General features: G+C 46.4%; 1 long non-coding RNA gene across 1 annotated transcript; it reads right to left on the bottom strand.

Moving 5' to 3' along the window:
* Nucleotides 1–7,983: 7,983 nt before the first annotated feature.
* LOC129714802 (uncharacterized) lies at nt 7,984–10,616 on the bottom strand. The gene is made up of 3 exons (XR_008726392.1): nt 9,871–10,616; nt 9,607–9,786; nt 7,984–8,447 (listed from the first exon to the last, which is right to left on the bottom strand). It is a non-coding gene; the product is annotated as an uncharacterized LOC129714802 (long non-coding RNA).
* Nucleotides 10,617–15,321: the final 4,705 nt, after the last annotated feature.

Below are 15,321 nucleotides of genomic sequence, written 5' to 3'. Positions count from 1 at the left end.
AATTTGAGGAAGGACATTCTTGCTATTGAGGGAGCGCAGCGTAGGTTTACCAGGTTAATTCCCGGGATGGTGGGACTGTCATATGCTGAGAGAATGGAGCAGTTGGGCTTGTATACTCTGGAGTTTAGAAGGATTAGAGGGCATCTCATTGAAACATATAAGATTGTTAAGGGCTTGGACACGCTAGAGGCAGGAAACATGTTCCCGATGTTGGGGGAGTCCAGAACCAGGGGCCACAGTTTAAGAATAAGGAGTAAGCCATTTAGAACGGAGACGAGGAAACACTTTTTCTCACAGAGAGTTGTGAGTCTGTGGAATTCTCTGCCTCAGAGGGCAGTGGAGGTAGGTTCTCTGGATGCTTTCAAGAGATAGCAAGATAGGGCTCTTAAAGATAGCGGAGTCAGGGGATATGGGGAGAAGGCAGGAATGGGGTACTGATTGGGGATGATCAGCCATGATCACATTGAATGGCGGTGCTGGCTCGAAGGGCTAAATGGCCTACTCCTGCACCTATTGTCTATTGTCTATTGTCTATTCTCCAGCCTTCTCCCCATGACCCTTGATACCGGTACTAATCAACAAGCTATCTATCCCTGCCTAAAAAAATATGCATGGGCTTGGCCTCCACTGCCGTCCGTGGCAAATAATTCCTTGTAGGTTAAGTTTAATTTTGAAATACAGCCATGATCACATTGAATGGCAGTGCTGGCTCGAAGGGCCAAATGGCCTCCTCCTGCACCTATTGTCTATTGTCTATTGTTCCATACAACCACTGTGTGAAAAAGTTACCCCTCCGATTCCTATTAAATATTTTCCCTTTTGTTGTCCTCATGAATGTTCAGAAGCTGTTCAATGAAGTCTTGCACAAAAGGCTTGTTTGCAACATGAAGGTGATGGAGTTAAGGGTGAGTGACGATAATGGAGGAAGTCAGGAGACAAAGAGATGTGATCAATAGAATATAGAACAGTACAACGCAGCAACAGGCCCTTCGGCCCACCTTGTCCGTGCTGGTCATCTCCTCTGCCTGCACACGATCCATATTTTAGTTTAGTTTAGTTTTTAAGTTTAGAGATACAGCGCGGAAACAGGCCCTTCGGCCCACCGGGTCCGCGCCGACCCAGCGATCCCCGCAGACTAACAACGTCCTACACACCACTAGGGACAATTTTTACATTTACACTAAGCCAATTGACCTACAAACCTGCACGTCTTTGGAGTGTGGGAGGAAACCGAAGATCCCGGAGAAAACCCATGCAGGTCACGGGGAGAATGTACAAGCTCCGTACAGACAGCACCCGTAGTCGGGATAGAACCCGGGTCTCCGGCGCTGCGTTCGCTGTATGGTGGCAACTCTACCGCTGCTCCACCGTGACTGCCGTATCCAGGTTTAGTTTATTGTTAAGCTTTTATTCAGCTTTTTGTTGCACGCTACTTAGTGAAAAGTGTTACTTAGTGAAAAGACTTTACATAATTACAATCAAGCTGTCCACAGTGGGATGGAGGGAATAACGTTTAGTGTTTCAAGATAAAGTCCAGTAAAGTATTATTGTAATCCGAGGGTCACCAATGAGGTAGATAGTAGTTCAGCACTGCTCTCTGGTTGTGGTAGGATGGTTCAGTTGCCTGATAACAGTTGGGAAGAAACTGTCCCTGAATCTGGAGGTGTGCGTTTGTTTTCACACTTCTGTACCTCTTGCCCGATGGGAGAGGGGAGAAGAGGGAGTGGCCAGGGTGCGACTGGTCCTTGATGATGCTGCTGGCCTTGCCGAGGCAGCGTGAGGTGTAGATGGAGTCAATGGAAGGGAGGTTGGTTTGTGTGATGGTCTGGACTGCATCCACATTTCGCTGCAATTTCTTGCGGTCTTGGATGGAGCTGGTCCCAAACCGTGCAGTGATGCATCCCGATAAAATGCTTGCATCTGTAGAAGGGCCTGTTTCTGAGCTGTACCTGAAAACTAATCTAAACTAAACTGCATGGGTATAAACTTAAATTGAGGGTTTACTGGTAGAAAACTGGAGATAGACTCAAACAGCTGCAGTAACTCAGCGGGACAGACAGCATCTCTGGAGAGAAAGAATGCGTGGCTCTTTGTGTCGAGACCATTCATCAGACTGGGGTGAGGGAAGGTATAATAAAATGTAGTTCAATTTAATGTTACAGATATATGGGGACATAGAAACATAGAAACATGGAAAATAGGTGCAGGAGGAGGCCATTCGGCCCTTCGAGCCAGCACCGTCATTCAATATGATCATGGCTGATCGTCCCCGATCAATAACCCGTGCCTGCCTTCTCCCCATATCCCTTGACTCCACTAGCCCCTAGAGCTCTATCTAACTCTCTCTTAAATCCATCCAGTGACTTGGCCTCCACTGCCCTCTGTGTCAGGGAATTCCACAAATTCACAACTCTCCGGGTGAAAACGTTTTTTCTCACCTCAGTCTTAAATTACCTCCCCTTTATTCTAAGACAGTGACCCCTGGTTCTGGCCTCGCCCAACATTGGGAACATTTTTCCTGCATCTAGCTTGTCCAGGCCTTTTATAATTTTATATGTTTCTATAAAATATCCCCTCATCCTTCTAAACTCCATTGAATACAAGCCTAGTCTTTTCAATCTTTCGTCATATGACAGTCCCGCCATCCCAGGGATCAATCTCGTGAACCTACGCTGCACTGCCTCAATCACAAGGATGTCCTTCCTCAAATTAGGAGACCAAAACTGTACACAATATTCCAGATGTGGTCTCACCAGAGCCCTATACAACTGCAGAAGAACCTCTTTACTCCTATACTGAAATCCTCTTGTTATGAAGGTCAACATTCCATTAGCTTTCTTCACTGCCTGCTGTACCTGTAAGCCAACTTTCAGTGACCGGTGTACAAGGACACCCAGGTCTCGCTGTACCTCCCCCTTACCTAACCTAACCTAACCGCATTGAGAGAATAATCTGCCCCCTTGTTTTTGCTGCCAAAGTGGATAACCTCACATTTATCTATATTATACTGCATCTGCCACGCATCTGCCCATTCACTCAACCTGTCCAAGTCACCCTGCAACCTCCTAATATCCTCTTCACAGTTCACACTGCCACCCAGCATTGTGTCATCCGCAAACTTGCTAGTGTTGCTCCTAATTCCCTCTTTCAAATCATTAATATATATGGTAAACAGTTGCGGCCCCAACACCGAGCCTTGCGGCACTCCACTCCAATGAGGTAGATAGTAGTTCAGCACTGCTCTCTGGTTGTGGTAGGATGGTTCAGTTGCCTGATAACAGCTGGGAAGAAACTGTCCCTGAATCTGGAGGTATATGTTTGTTTTCACACTTCTGTACCTATTGCCCGATGGGAGAGGGGAGAAGAGGGAGTGGCCAGGGTGCGACTGGTCCTTGATGATGCTGCTGGCCTTGCCGAGGCAGCGTGAGGTGTAGATGGAGTCAATGGAAGGGAGGTTGGTTTGTGTGATGGTCTGGGCTGCGTCCACAATTCACTGCAATTTCTTGTGGTCTTGGATGGAGCTGTTCCCAAACCGTGCTGTGATGCATCCCGATAAAATGTTGGGGAGAGTTGCACGCTGAACTTCCTAAGAGGGAGGAGAATCCTAATATTCTCAGTGGCAGCATGGAAAGGATGAAAATATACCTCACAAGCATGGTTTTACAAATTTAAAATTGCCTTTTCATTCTGTTTTATTTTCTCAGTAGCCCAGTGGGTTGTGTTTCACAAGATAACAAAAAGTCAAGTGTTTTCGCAATTATATACTCCTCTGATATTGAGTGTAGTTGAATATAGGAGCAAAGAGGTCCTTCTGCAGTTGTACAGGGTCCTAGTGAGACTACACCTGGAGTATTGTGTGCAGTTTTGGCCCCCTAATTTGAGGAAGGACATTCTTGCTATTGAGGGAGTGCAGCGTAGGTTTACAAGGTTAATTCCCGGGATGGCGGGACTGTCATTTGCTGAGAGAATGGAATGGCTGGGCTTGTACACTCTGGAATTTAGAAGGATGAGAGGGAATCTAATTGAAACATATAAGACTATTAAGGGTTTGGACACGCTAGAGGCAGGAAACATGTTCCCGATGTTGAGGGAGTCCAGAACCAGGGGCCACAGTTTAAGAATAAGGGGTAAGCCATTTAGAACGGAGATGAGGAAACACTTTTTCACACAGAGAGTTGTGAGTCTGTGGAATTCTCTGCCTCAGAGGGCGGTGGAGGCCGGTTCTCTGGACACTTTCAAGAGAGAGCAAGATAGGGCTCTTAAAGCGATTTCTCACAGGGCGACTTGACGCAAGATGTAGCCAGAGTGAAGTGGTCGTGGTCTAGCACGATATCACACGATATAACGGGGGGTAGATAAAGTGTTCCCACGGTACTCGGCATTTCTATTATTTGTGCGAGCGACTTGTCCGTCTCCCGAGCTTTCCCGTTAAATCTTGAATGAACATTGTGGACTGTGAAGTGTTGTTAAATCATCACGTGGCACAAACGATGTCACTTTTTTTTCACACACTATAAATATCCTCCCTTGGTTGAATTGGCTCATTTGGAGACATACCTGTACTAAGTAGTCTCGAGTACAGGATGGTGGTGTTTTTCATTCACGCGCTGTATGCAGCAGCCCTCTATGTTCATCGAGGACGCTTGCGTGAAGGCAGAAGGGTGAGATTAATTAAAAAGAGAATTAAGAGGAAGTCTCACTGGGTGAAGCCCATGTTTCAACGGAGACCTCAATTTGGACAATATGATAAACTGCTTAATGATGAGGATAAAAGTGCATTCACAAACTTTGTCAGAATTTCACCCGAGCTCTTTAATGAGCCGAATAATAGTTTGTGACCTCTGCTGAAGAAGACTGACACTGTAATGAGAAAGGCACTGGAACCAGGGTTGCGCATAGCAATCACCCTCCGCTACTTGGCCTCAGGCGATTCTTATAAACGTCTATCTTACAACTTTCTTGTCGCCAGCAACACCATCAGTGGTATTGTCCGAGAAACCTGTGAGGCGATCGTCCAATTTTATGCAGCTGAAGTGATGGAATGCCCCACTACACCAGAGGCGTGGAAGAGAGTGGCGCTGGGGTTTGAAAACAGGTGGAACTTTGTTCACACATGTGGGGCTTTGGATGGCAAGCATGTGGCAATTGTCCACCCAGAGGTGGCTCAAATTATTTAAATTACAAGAAATTCCACTCAATTGTACTCATGGCAGTGGTTGATCATAACTACAACTTCTTGTATGTGGATGTGGGCACACCTGGAGGTGTTGGTGATGGTGGGATTTGGAAAGAAACCTGGCTTGGAAAGAAAATGGAAGGTGGAACAGCAGGCATGCCTGATCCAGAACCTCTGTCAGGGGAAGACAGCCCGGACATCCCATATGCGATGGTTGCTGACGAAGCCTTTGCACTATGGCCCTGGATTATGAAGCCAGATTATGAAGCCAAACAGGAAAGCAGACTATTATCTGAATGGTGGCCGACTAGGAAAAGGGGAGATGCAGCGAGACCTGGGTGTCATGGTACACCAGTCATTAAAAGTAGGCATGCAGGTGCAGCAGGCAGTAAAGAAAGCGAATGGTATGTTGGCTTTCATAGCAAAAGGATTTGAGTCTAGGAGCAGGGAGGTTCTACTGCAGTTGTACAGGGTCTTGGTGAGACCACACCTGGAGTATTGCGTACAGTTTTGGTCTCCAAATCTGAGGAAGGACATTATCGCCATAGAGGGAGTGCAGAGACGGTTCACCAGACTGATTCCTGGGATGTCAGGACTGTCTTATGAAGAAAGACTGTGGATAGACTTGGTTTATACTCTCTAGAATTTAGGAAATTGAGAGGGGATCTTATAGAAACTTACAAAATTCTTAAGGGGTTGGACAGGCTAGATGCAGGAAGATTGTTCCCGATGTTGGGGAAGTCCAGGACAAGGGGTCACAGCTGAAGGATAAGGGGGAAATCCTTTAAAACCGCGATGAGAAGAACTTTTTTCACACAGAGAGTGGTGAATCTCTGGAACTCTCTGCCGCAGAGGGTAGTCGAGGCCAGTTCATTGGCTATATTTAAGAGGGAGTTAGATGTGGCCCTTGTGGCTTAGGGGATAGGGGATCAGAGGGTATGGAGAGAAGGCAGGTACGGGATACTGAGTTGTATGATCGGCCATGATCATATTGAATGGCGGTGCAGGCTCGAAGGGCCGAATGGCCTACTCCTGCACCTAATTTCTATGTTTCTATGTTTCTAAGGTGACCTAGTGGACAGTGACACAGGGGGAATAACACTAGGTACATGGAGAAGTGGTGCGACCAAGTCGGAAATGGTCCCACTGCAGCGTTTCAAAGGTAACTCGGGCACATACAGTGTGAAAGAGCAAAGAGGCCATCTCTGTGCTTACTACAATTCACAATTGGGGAGTGTGCCGTGGCAGGACAGCTATATTGATGGGTAGCCGACCACAGGAACGCTACTGCATGTTAGCAGAAATGCATAGCAAATAAGCTGACTTTCTAGTGTTGTCCTCTGAAAAGTGCTTCCTATAAGATGTTCGTCCGCAAAACCTGCCATTTAGCACATTGCATTGGCCCTTTTAATGCCTGAGTTTAGGCTTGTTGCAGAGGTTGATGAATATAATGTGTTTGAAATAATCTAGCGTGCCTCATTTGTTGATTTTCGTGTTTGCGAGGCCCTTTTATAGACAAATGTTTGGTGTGATGCACCTTCTCTCAATATGTGCAAGAAGTTGTCTTTTTATATTGTCAAATAGGAATAAAGACTTTGTCTCACATTTACCGTGATGATTGGCTTATTTTATTTTCTACCGAGAGGTGAAACTTTCAAACGTTTAAATAGCTCAGCAATTGACGGACCTGAACACTCAAAAATGAAAATAAATGGAAATGTGATTATATCACCACCCTTCAACTATTTTGTGTTTCAGCATGAGAGGGATTAGAACATTAGAGACATTTATCTTGTAGGCATCGGAAATGTCCTCGTTCTTCAGGGAACAGGGATTCCCCTCCGCCACCATAGATGAAGCTCACACCAGGGTCTCATCCATACCCCGCAACACTGCTCTCTCTCCCCATCCCCGCACTCACAACAAGGGCAAAGTCCCCCTGGTCCTCACCTTTCACCCCACCAGCCGGCAAATACAACACATAATCCTCCGCCATTTCCGCCACCTCCAACGTGACCCCACCACTCGCCACATCTTCCCATCTCCCCCCATGTCTGCCTTCCGCAAAGACCGCTCCCTCCGCAACTCCCTTGTCAATTCTTCCCTTCCCTCCTGCACCACCCCCTCCCTGGGCACCTTCCGTTGCAACCGCAAGAAATGCAACACCTGTCCCTTCACCTCCCCCCTCGACTCCATTCAAAGACCCAAGCAATCGTTCCAGGTGCGACAAAGGTTCACCTGCATCTCCTCCAACCTCATCTACTGCATCCGCTGCTCTAGATGTCAGCTGATTTACATCGGGGAGACTAAGCGGAGGTTGGGCGATCGTTTCGCCGAACACCTCCGCTCAGTCCGCAATAACCAACCTGACCTCCCGGTGGCTCAGCACTTCAACTCCCCCTCCCATTCCCAATCCGACCTCTCTGTCCTGGGTCTCCTCCATTGCCAGAGTGAGCAACAGCGGAAATTGGAGGAACAGCACCTCATATTCCGCCTGGGTTGCTTGCGTCCGGATGGCATGAACGTTGAATTCTCCCAATTTTGCTAGCCCTTGCTGTCTCCTCCCCTTCCTTAACCCTCGAGCTGTCTCCTCCCACCCTCCCATCTGCCCGCCCTCGGGCTCCTCCTCCTCCCCTTTTCCTTCCTTCTCCCCCCCCACCCCCCATCAGTCTGAAGAAGGGTTTTGGCCCAAAACGTCACCTATTTCCTTCGCTCCATAGATGCTGCTGCACCCGCTGAGTTTCCCCAGCATTTTTGTGTACCTTCGATCTTCCAGCATCTGCAGTTCCTTCTTGAACACTTCATCTTGTAGTGATGTGTTAATGAAGAATTGCAGACATCAAGCTGATAGTAAAAAATATATTTATTTAACAATGAGGTAAACAAGCACTGACAATCAAACTGCTGAGGTAAAAGCTTTATCACACTTCAGGCTATCATAAAATGTGGAGCCACCAACAGAAACAAAGTAATGCCCAAGAGGAAAAGACACACATATTAACATACAGACATTTATAAAGGGCTCTAGATGTCACACCAAATGTTGAGTGGCCAACAACTAAAATAAACTAAAACTCAAACGGTTAATTAAACACCACATAAATAATTCTCAACGTCCGTCCGAGGTTTAACTGGAGTCACTGACGTCAGCGAAACAATCTGCCCCTTCTTGTAATGGTGTTTGTGCACGGCCCTCTCCGTAAACAAAAGGCAAAGGTGGATTTCTAGCAGGCTGCTGCTCTGTAGACATCAGTGGTGATGGTGAGTGTCTCTAGAAGGAAATGAAGAAGTACACGTGAAAATTTTCTCACGGACCATAAAATTGCGGGACCTTTCAGTAAAGTCCCTTTTTCAAGATTAGAGTTCTTTTCTTGAATCTCATGAACATAACTCATGAATAAGTTGTTGTCCATATGCGGATGCAAATCTTTATTTTTTACATTCAATCCCACAAAACACAATTGTTTACCCTGTTCAGCACGGAATGGTGGATGTGCTCCCATTGCATGCGGCAATCCATATGTCCTATCTGTATACTTTCGGATCAGAGTGATGTATTAGTCAATGCATAAAAAGAAGACAGATTATGAATTAAGCTTGGGAAGCGCACATATATTTGTTAATACCTGGTGATAGAAGTGAGGCGGGCGAGGCTGAGGAACCAGTGGATGATGCGCCTCAGGTGCACGTGCTTCCATTAACCATATAAACCATATAACCATATAACAATTACAGCACGGAAACAGGCCATCTCGACCCTTCTAGTCCGTGCCAAACACATAATCTCCCCTAGTCCCATATACCTGTGCTCAGACCATAACCCTCCATTCCTTTCCCGTCCATATAACTATCCAATTTATTTTTAAATGATAAAAACGAACCTGCCTCCACCACCTTCACTGGAAGCTCATTCCACACAGCCACCACTCTCTGAGTAAAGAAGTTCCCCCTGATGTTACTCCTAAACTTCAGTCCATTGATTCTCATGTCTTGTCCTCTTGTTTGAATCTTCCCTACTCTCAGTGGGAAAAGCTTATCCACGTCAACTCTGTCTATCCCTCTCATCATTTTAAAGACCTCTATCAAGTCCCCCCTTAACCTTCTGCGCTCCAAAGAATAAAGCCCTAACTTGTTCAACCTTTGTCTGTAACTTAGTTGTTGAAACCCAGGCAACATTCTAGTAAATCTCCTCTGTACTCTCTCTATTTTGTTGACATCCTTCCTATAATTAGGCGACCAAAATTGTACACCATACTCCAGAATTGGCCTCACCAATGCCTTGTACAATTTTAACATTACATCCCAACTTCTATACTCAAACTGCACAGACAACACCAGACATTAACACTATGTTGCTTTACGATGTGAGAACTAAAGAGTTTTAACAGAAACGCTGAATGAAGGGAAGATGATTACGAATAGATCCATACCTTTTTATTTCGCACAGTGATTGCCCCATTGATCATATTCCATACAAAATCCCATTGTCCTTCATTTATTTCTTCTTCCATAATAGCTTGACAGAAGTCTACTGCCCTCTGCGTAAAGCTGTTCGGTCTCAGGCGTCCTTCCACCAACAATTTAATACCGTCTCGAACAGTATTAATGAGCTGAAAATTCACAGTGCAAATATAAAAAACAGCAAAATGCTGGGTGGGTGCATTGTCTAATAAGCATCAAGTTTATAGACTCACAGTTTTAATGCTGTTTCCATCTGTCCCTTCTTTAGCACCTCCGGGTGTGGTGAGGTCGATGCTGGAAATGTGCCTACTGCGGTGCTGTTGCCTGGTGGATGGCCTCGGCGTGGAAGTCCCTTCCACAGGATCATCGGACGAATGCCCAATGATGTCTTGTTCCTGTAGGAATCACATAAAACCATTTAGACATAGTGTCCAGAGCCTCATGACCTCAAAAATTTGTTGTGATCAAAGTACCTTGGGTGCGCTAGTCCTGGTCACTACACGCACAATATGCCCCGATAGGAACCGCCACTTCTTCTCGATCCACCTATTCCTCTCTGTCAGTGCGCTGCCGGCTAACCCTGTTTTGGTCCCAAGTGCGGTGACCTTTCCATAGATGGTCCTCTGATTAGTGAACCATTGCATGAGTTGGTCATCTGCATTACAGTAGAGTGGTGGAATTAAATAGAACTTCAAGCATTGGATGTATTCTGTTATATTAAAAGTTCTGGACAGTAAATAGAGGCCTGTTTCTAAGAGCCTGCCCTCAGCATTTAATCTGCTATTTCTTGTGCTTCTTGGATACCTTAGCACAAGTTTGTAAATACAGATGGCCTTTTTTAATACAAATATTACAAGTGAGAATTGCCTGCCCTCATGCATAATTATTTTTATGGCTCTTATAGAGACATGATTCCAACTTCAAACACAGAGGGTGTAAAAGCTGTCTGCGACTTTTTTACTTTGCAGCTGCAGGGCACAGACAGGAAAAGTTTAAGTTAACTGCAAAAACAGCACTTTTACATCTATAGCATTGTATGTTTTTAAATCTTGGATAACATTAAATGGTTCTCCTGTTGATGAACTAATATATCGTTATATGTACTCACATGAGCACCCGGGATACTCCGCAGCCTTCGTCTCCAGCAGGTTCCGTTTTCTCTCCCTGTTTCTATAATCCTCTCTGGATTTATCGTAGAGAATCTCGTTAAATCGGTACCATTCTACAAGTTCCCCCTCTTGTTTCCTGGTGAAGTTATATGGCCTCACCTTCTGCCATCTTTCCTTTATATAAGCGTCTGTAGAGTCTATTCCTACAACGGCTACTGGGGAGGCAATCCGAAATCCACCTTGCTCACCCTCTCCCTGCTCCAAGGAGCCCACAGGCAGTGTTATCTGTTGCCTCTCCTGTTGCCTCTCCACCTGTCTCTCTTGCTGCGTCTCCTCCTCATTCTCCTGCATGGCTAAAACCTTTCTGACATGCTTTACCCCCTTTCTTTGAGCTTTTCTGGGAGCCATCTCTGCAAGTGTTCCTGTTAAAAAGATTCTCCAACAATGACAATGAGGTGGGACGTCCTCAATGGACACATGTTCCATTGGTGATATTGAGACCACCTTTTTTACTCACCTTCTGTCCCCTCTGTCCAGCTTCCGGGTTCACCGTTTGCAGGAGTTCCCACGGTAACCGCAACAGTTATTATGTATATCGCACTGATATCGCACTGGCCACTATGTGCATATAATGTTGCAACGCTCAACCACAAGTGTACAAGTCACTCTTGGAGAAATTCAAGCTTGCTTGGTGAATTTTCTCCCGAGTCACCAAGTTACACGATTACCTGCCGTTAAACCCCTTTCTTGACGCAAGAGTTAACCAGAGTTGAACATCGTGGGAACCTCTTGCGATAACCGTACGGCATTCGGGGACCACCGTGGACCACCGTGGCGCTAACGGCAGGTACTCGTGTAACTTGGTGACTCGGGAGAAAATTCAAACAAGCTTGAATTTCTCCAAGAGCGACTTGTACACTTGTGGTTGAACATTGCAACATTACATCCACGTAGTGGCCAGTGCGATATCCGTACTGACTCTTGCGTGTACCGTGGGAACTCCTGCGAACGGTGAACCCGGAAGCTGGACAGAGGGGACAGAAGGTGAGTAAATATTGTCTTCTGTGGGATTGAATTTAAAAAATAAAGATTTGCATCCGCATAATTGCATCCGACATCAACTTATTCATGAGTTATGTTAATGAGATTCAAGAAAATAACTATAATCTTTAAAAGGGACTTTACTGTAAGGTCCCGCATTTTTATGGTCCGTGAGAAATTTTTCACATGTACTTCTTTGAGAGATACAGCTCGGAGTCCTCGCCGACCAGCGATCGATGCCTTTCCGAAGCAGGGTCCGGAACGCTACCAATCAATGTTCTCCAGAGACCCGTGTAAAGGAGTGAACTGCACATGCTGGTTTAAAACGAAGACAGACGCAAAAAGCTGGAGTAACTCAGCGAGTCAAGCAGCATCTCTGGAGAAAAATAGGTGATGTTTCGGGACGAGACACATCTTCAGACTCAATTCCGATTAGGATGTCTGAAGAAGGGTTCCGATTCGAATCACCACCTATACTTTTTCTCCAGAGATGCTGCCTGACCCGCTGACTTACTCCAGCTTTGTATGTTTTTCTTCCCAGATCTGACTTACCTGCTGAGTTACACCAACATTTTGTGTCCTTTTGTGCATATTAACCAGCATCTGCAGTTCCTTTAGACATTACCTAACTTCAGGTTTTAGAGATATAGCGCGGAAACAGGCCCTTCGGCCCACCGAATCCGCGCAGACCACCTATTCTTATACACTCCAGGGACAATTTTACAATGTTACCGAAGCCGATTAACTTACAAACCTGTAATCTCTGGAGTGTGAGAGGAAACCAGTGCACCCATGGTCAGGATCGAACCCCGGTCTCTGGGGCTGTGAGGCAGCAACTCTACCACTGTGCCGCATGTAGTCAGATTTAATAAATTGTTGGTGTTGCTTCCAAAGACAGAGGCACTTATAATATTAGATCAGAATTGCATCTTTCCGCTAATAGAGTCAATTATTAGTCAATTAATCATAGAATCAATTATTGTTGGTGAAATTTCACCTCCGAATATCAGACTATTTTCGCAGAGGTAAGGGCCAATTAGGCATAGCAAAAGGTATGAACACTTTTAAACATTTTTTTCCGACTATTTTGTCAAATGCAAATACAAGGAGAATGATCAAAGTGCTCACATGGCTCACTCTGTTAGAAGCGTTCTGAGTTTAAATGTTCCGTGTATTCCTTCTTAAAGTATAAATGTTTGTGTGGCCAGGGGTGCGATTGAGAACAGCTGGGAAAGGGCAGAGGGGGCGTCACGAATAACAGCGTTTCCCTGGCCATATTATGGCCCATTCCCCAACCGTAACATTAATCAAGCTCTGTCTAACTCCGCCTTCACACCATCCCCCTGTGACATGGGTTAGTCATCGCTGGGCGGGCTGTGGGCCGAATGGCCTGCCAACGGGAGTCAGAGACTTGACACTGAGATCCATTGTGCAGGAAGGAACTGCGGATGCTGGTTTTTACCGAAGATAGACACAAACGCCACCTGTTCATTTTCTCCAGAGATGTTGCCTGACCCATTGAGTTACTCCAACATTTTGTGTCTGTGTTCACTATGAACATTGAATTATTTGATTTTAGGTAACTTACACTCTCTCTCTCCCTCGCCCACCCCCTCCTGCCCACCCCCCCCCCCCTCCCCCCTCCCCCATGCAGTAAATGTTGGTTAACCAGTCCAAGGTTTGCAACGATGGTCCCCTCTTGGGATCACACTATCCCTAACCAACAATTGGCCTATCAAGGAACCAAATATAGACATAAAGTGTTGGAGTGACTCAGTGGGTCAGGCAGCATCTCTGGAGGAAAGGGTTAGGCGACATTTCGGGTCGGGACCCCTCTTCAAAATACCCTGCTGAGGTCATCTGTTGTTGGCCCTGATTTGTCCCGGTCTTTTCTTGCTTCCAGTTCCCCCCTACAATCATCCCGAAGAAGGGTCCCGACCAAAAATGGAATCTATTCCTTTTCCTCCAGAGATGCTGCTTGGCCCGCTGAGTTACTCCAGCATTTTGTGTCTAACTTGCTGATTCAGACAGTTTTTGATTATCAAGGATTCTGCGCTGACTCTTTACTCTGAAACACACGTTGGAAATTTAAACTTGGGCGCAACTAACATCGTCTTACTACCGTGGGAACTCTTTAACTCAGCGGGCAGGCAGCAGTTAATTGTTGCTCCCTTCAGTTTCCCAGGGGGTCGGGACGGGACTGGAGTTGGGAGGGAAAGGTGGGGGAGTCGAGGGAGAGGAGGGGGAGACAGATGGGGGTGTCTTCATTTACTGGCGGCGGGTGTCTGTCACTGAAACAGGCAGGTGAGATTTCACATCCACCTTGTGTGTGCCTCTCTCTCTCTCCCTCCCTCCCTCCCTCCCTCTCACACAGGCTGAGAGACTCTGCCTCTGTGAGTGTATGTCTCTTTCTCCCCCTCTCCCACACACAGTAAGACCGAGGGACTGTGCTCAGTCCATCTGTGTCTCCCACTTACACAGTAAAACTCTGCTTTGTGTGTGAATATACGTCTCCCCTCATTTCTCTCTCTCCCCCCCCCCCCCTCTCTCTTTCCCCCCCCCCACCTCTCTCTTTCTCCCCTCCCCCACCACTCTCTCTTTCTCCTCCTCCCCCACCTCTCTCTTTGTTCCCCTCCCCCACCTCTCTCTTTCTCCCCCCACACACGATAAGACCGATGTATTCTGCTTAGTCTCTCTTCGCTCCCACACACACAGATAGACCAAGGTCATGAGCGCTCTTCCGCCAGTCACCCTGAAGTACATCACACTGCCTCTGTGCCTCTCTCTCTCTGACTCTCTCCCCCTCTCTCCTAAGTAATGTGGCATCTTCCTGCAGTAAAGTCACGGCAGTAGTACAGGCATGTCTCCAAATGAGCCTATTCAAACCAAGGGAGGATATTTATAGTGTGTGGGAAAAAAAAGTGACATCATTTGTGCCACGTGATGATTTAATTACACTTGACAGTTTACAATGGTCATTCAAGATTTAACGGGAAAGTCACTCGCACAAATAACAGAAATGCAGAGTACCGTGGGAACTCTTTGTCTACCCCCCGTTATATCGTGTGATATCGTGCTAGACCACGACCACTTCACTCTGGCTACATATTGCGTCAAGTCGCCCCGTGAGAAAGGCCTATTAAAGATAGCAGAGTCAGGGGATATGGGGAGAAGGCAGGAACGGGGTACTGATTGGGGATGATCAAAATTCTTAAGGGGTTGGACAGGCTAGATGCAGGAAGATTGTTCCCGATGTTGGGGAATGCAGGACAAGGGGTCACAGCTTAAGGATAAAGGGGAAATCCTTTAGAACCGAGATGAGGAGAACTTTTTTCACACAGAGAGTGGTGAATCTCTGGAACTCTCTGCCACAGAGGGTAGTTGAAGCCAGTTCATTGGCTATATTTAAGAGGGAGTTAGATGTGGCCCTTGTGGCCAAGGGGATCAGAGGGTATGGAGAGAAGGCAGGTACGGGATACTGAGTTGGATGATCAGCCATGATCATATTGAATGGCGGTGTAGGCTCGAAGGGCC

Source organism: Leucoraja erinacea, chromosome 41 (genome assembly GCF_028641065.1).
Source record: "Leucoraja erinacea ecotype New England chromosome 41, Leri_hhj_1, whole genome shotgun sequence".
NCBI lineage: Eukaryota > Metazoa > Chordata > Chondrichthyes > Rajiformes > Rajidae > Leucoraja > Leucoraja erinaceus.
This window is presented reverse-complemented; position numbering and strand designations above follow the sequence as displayed.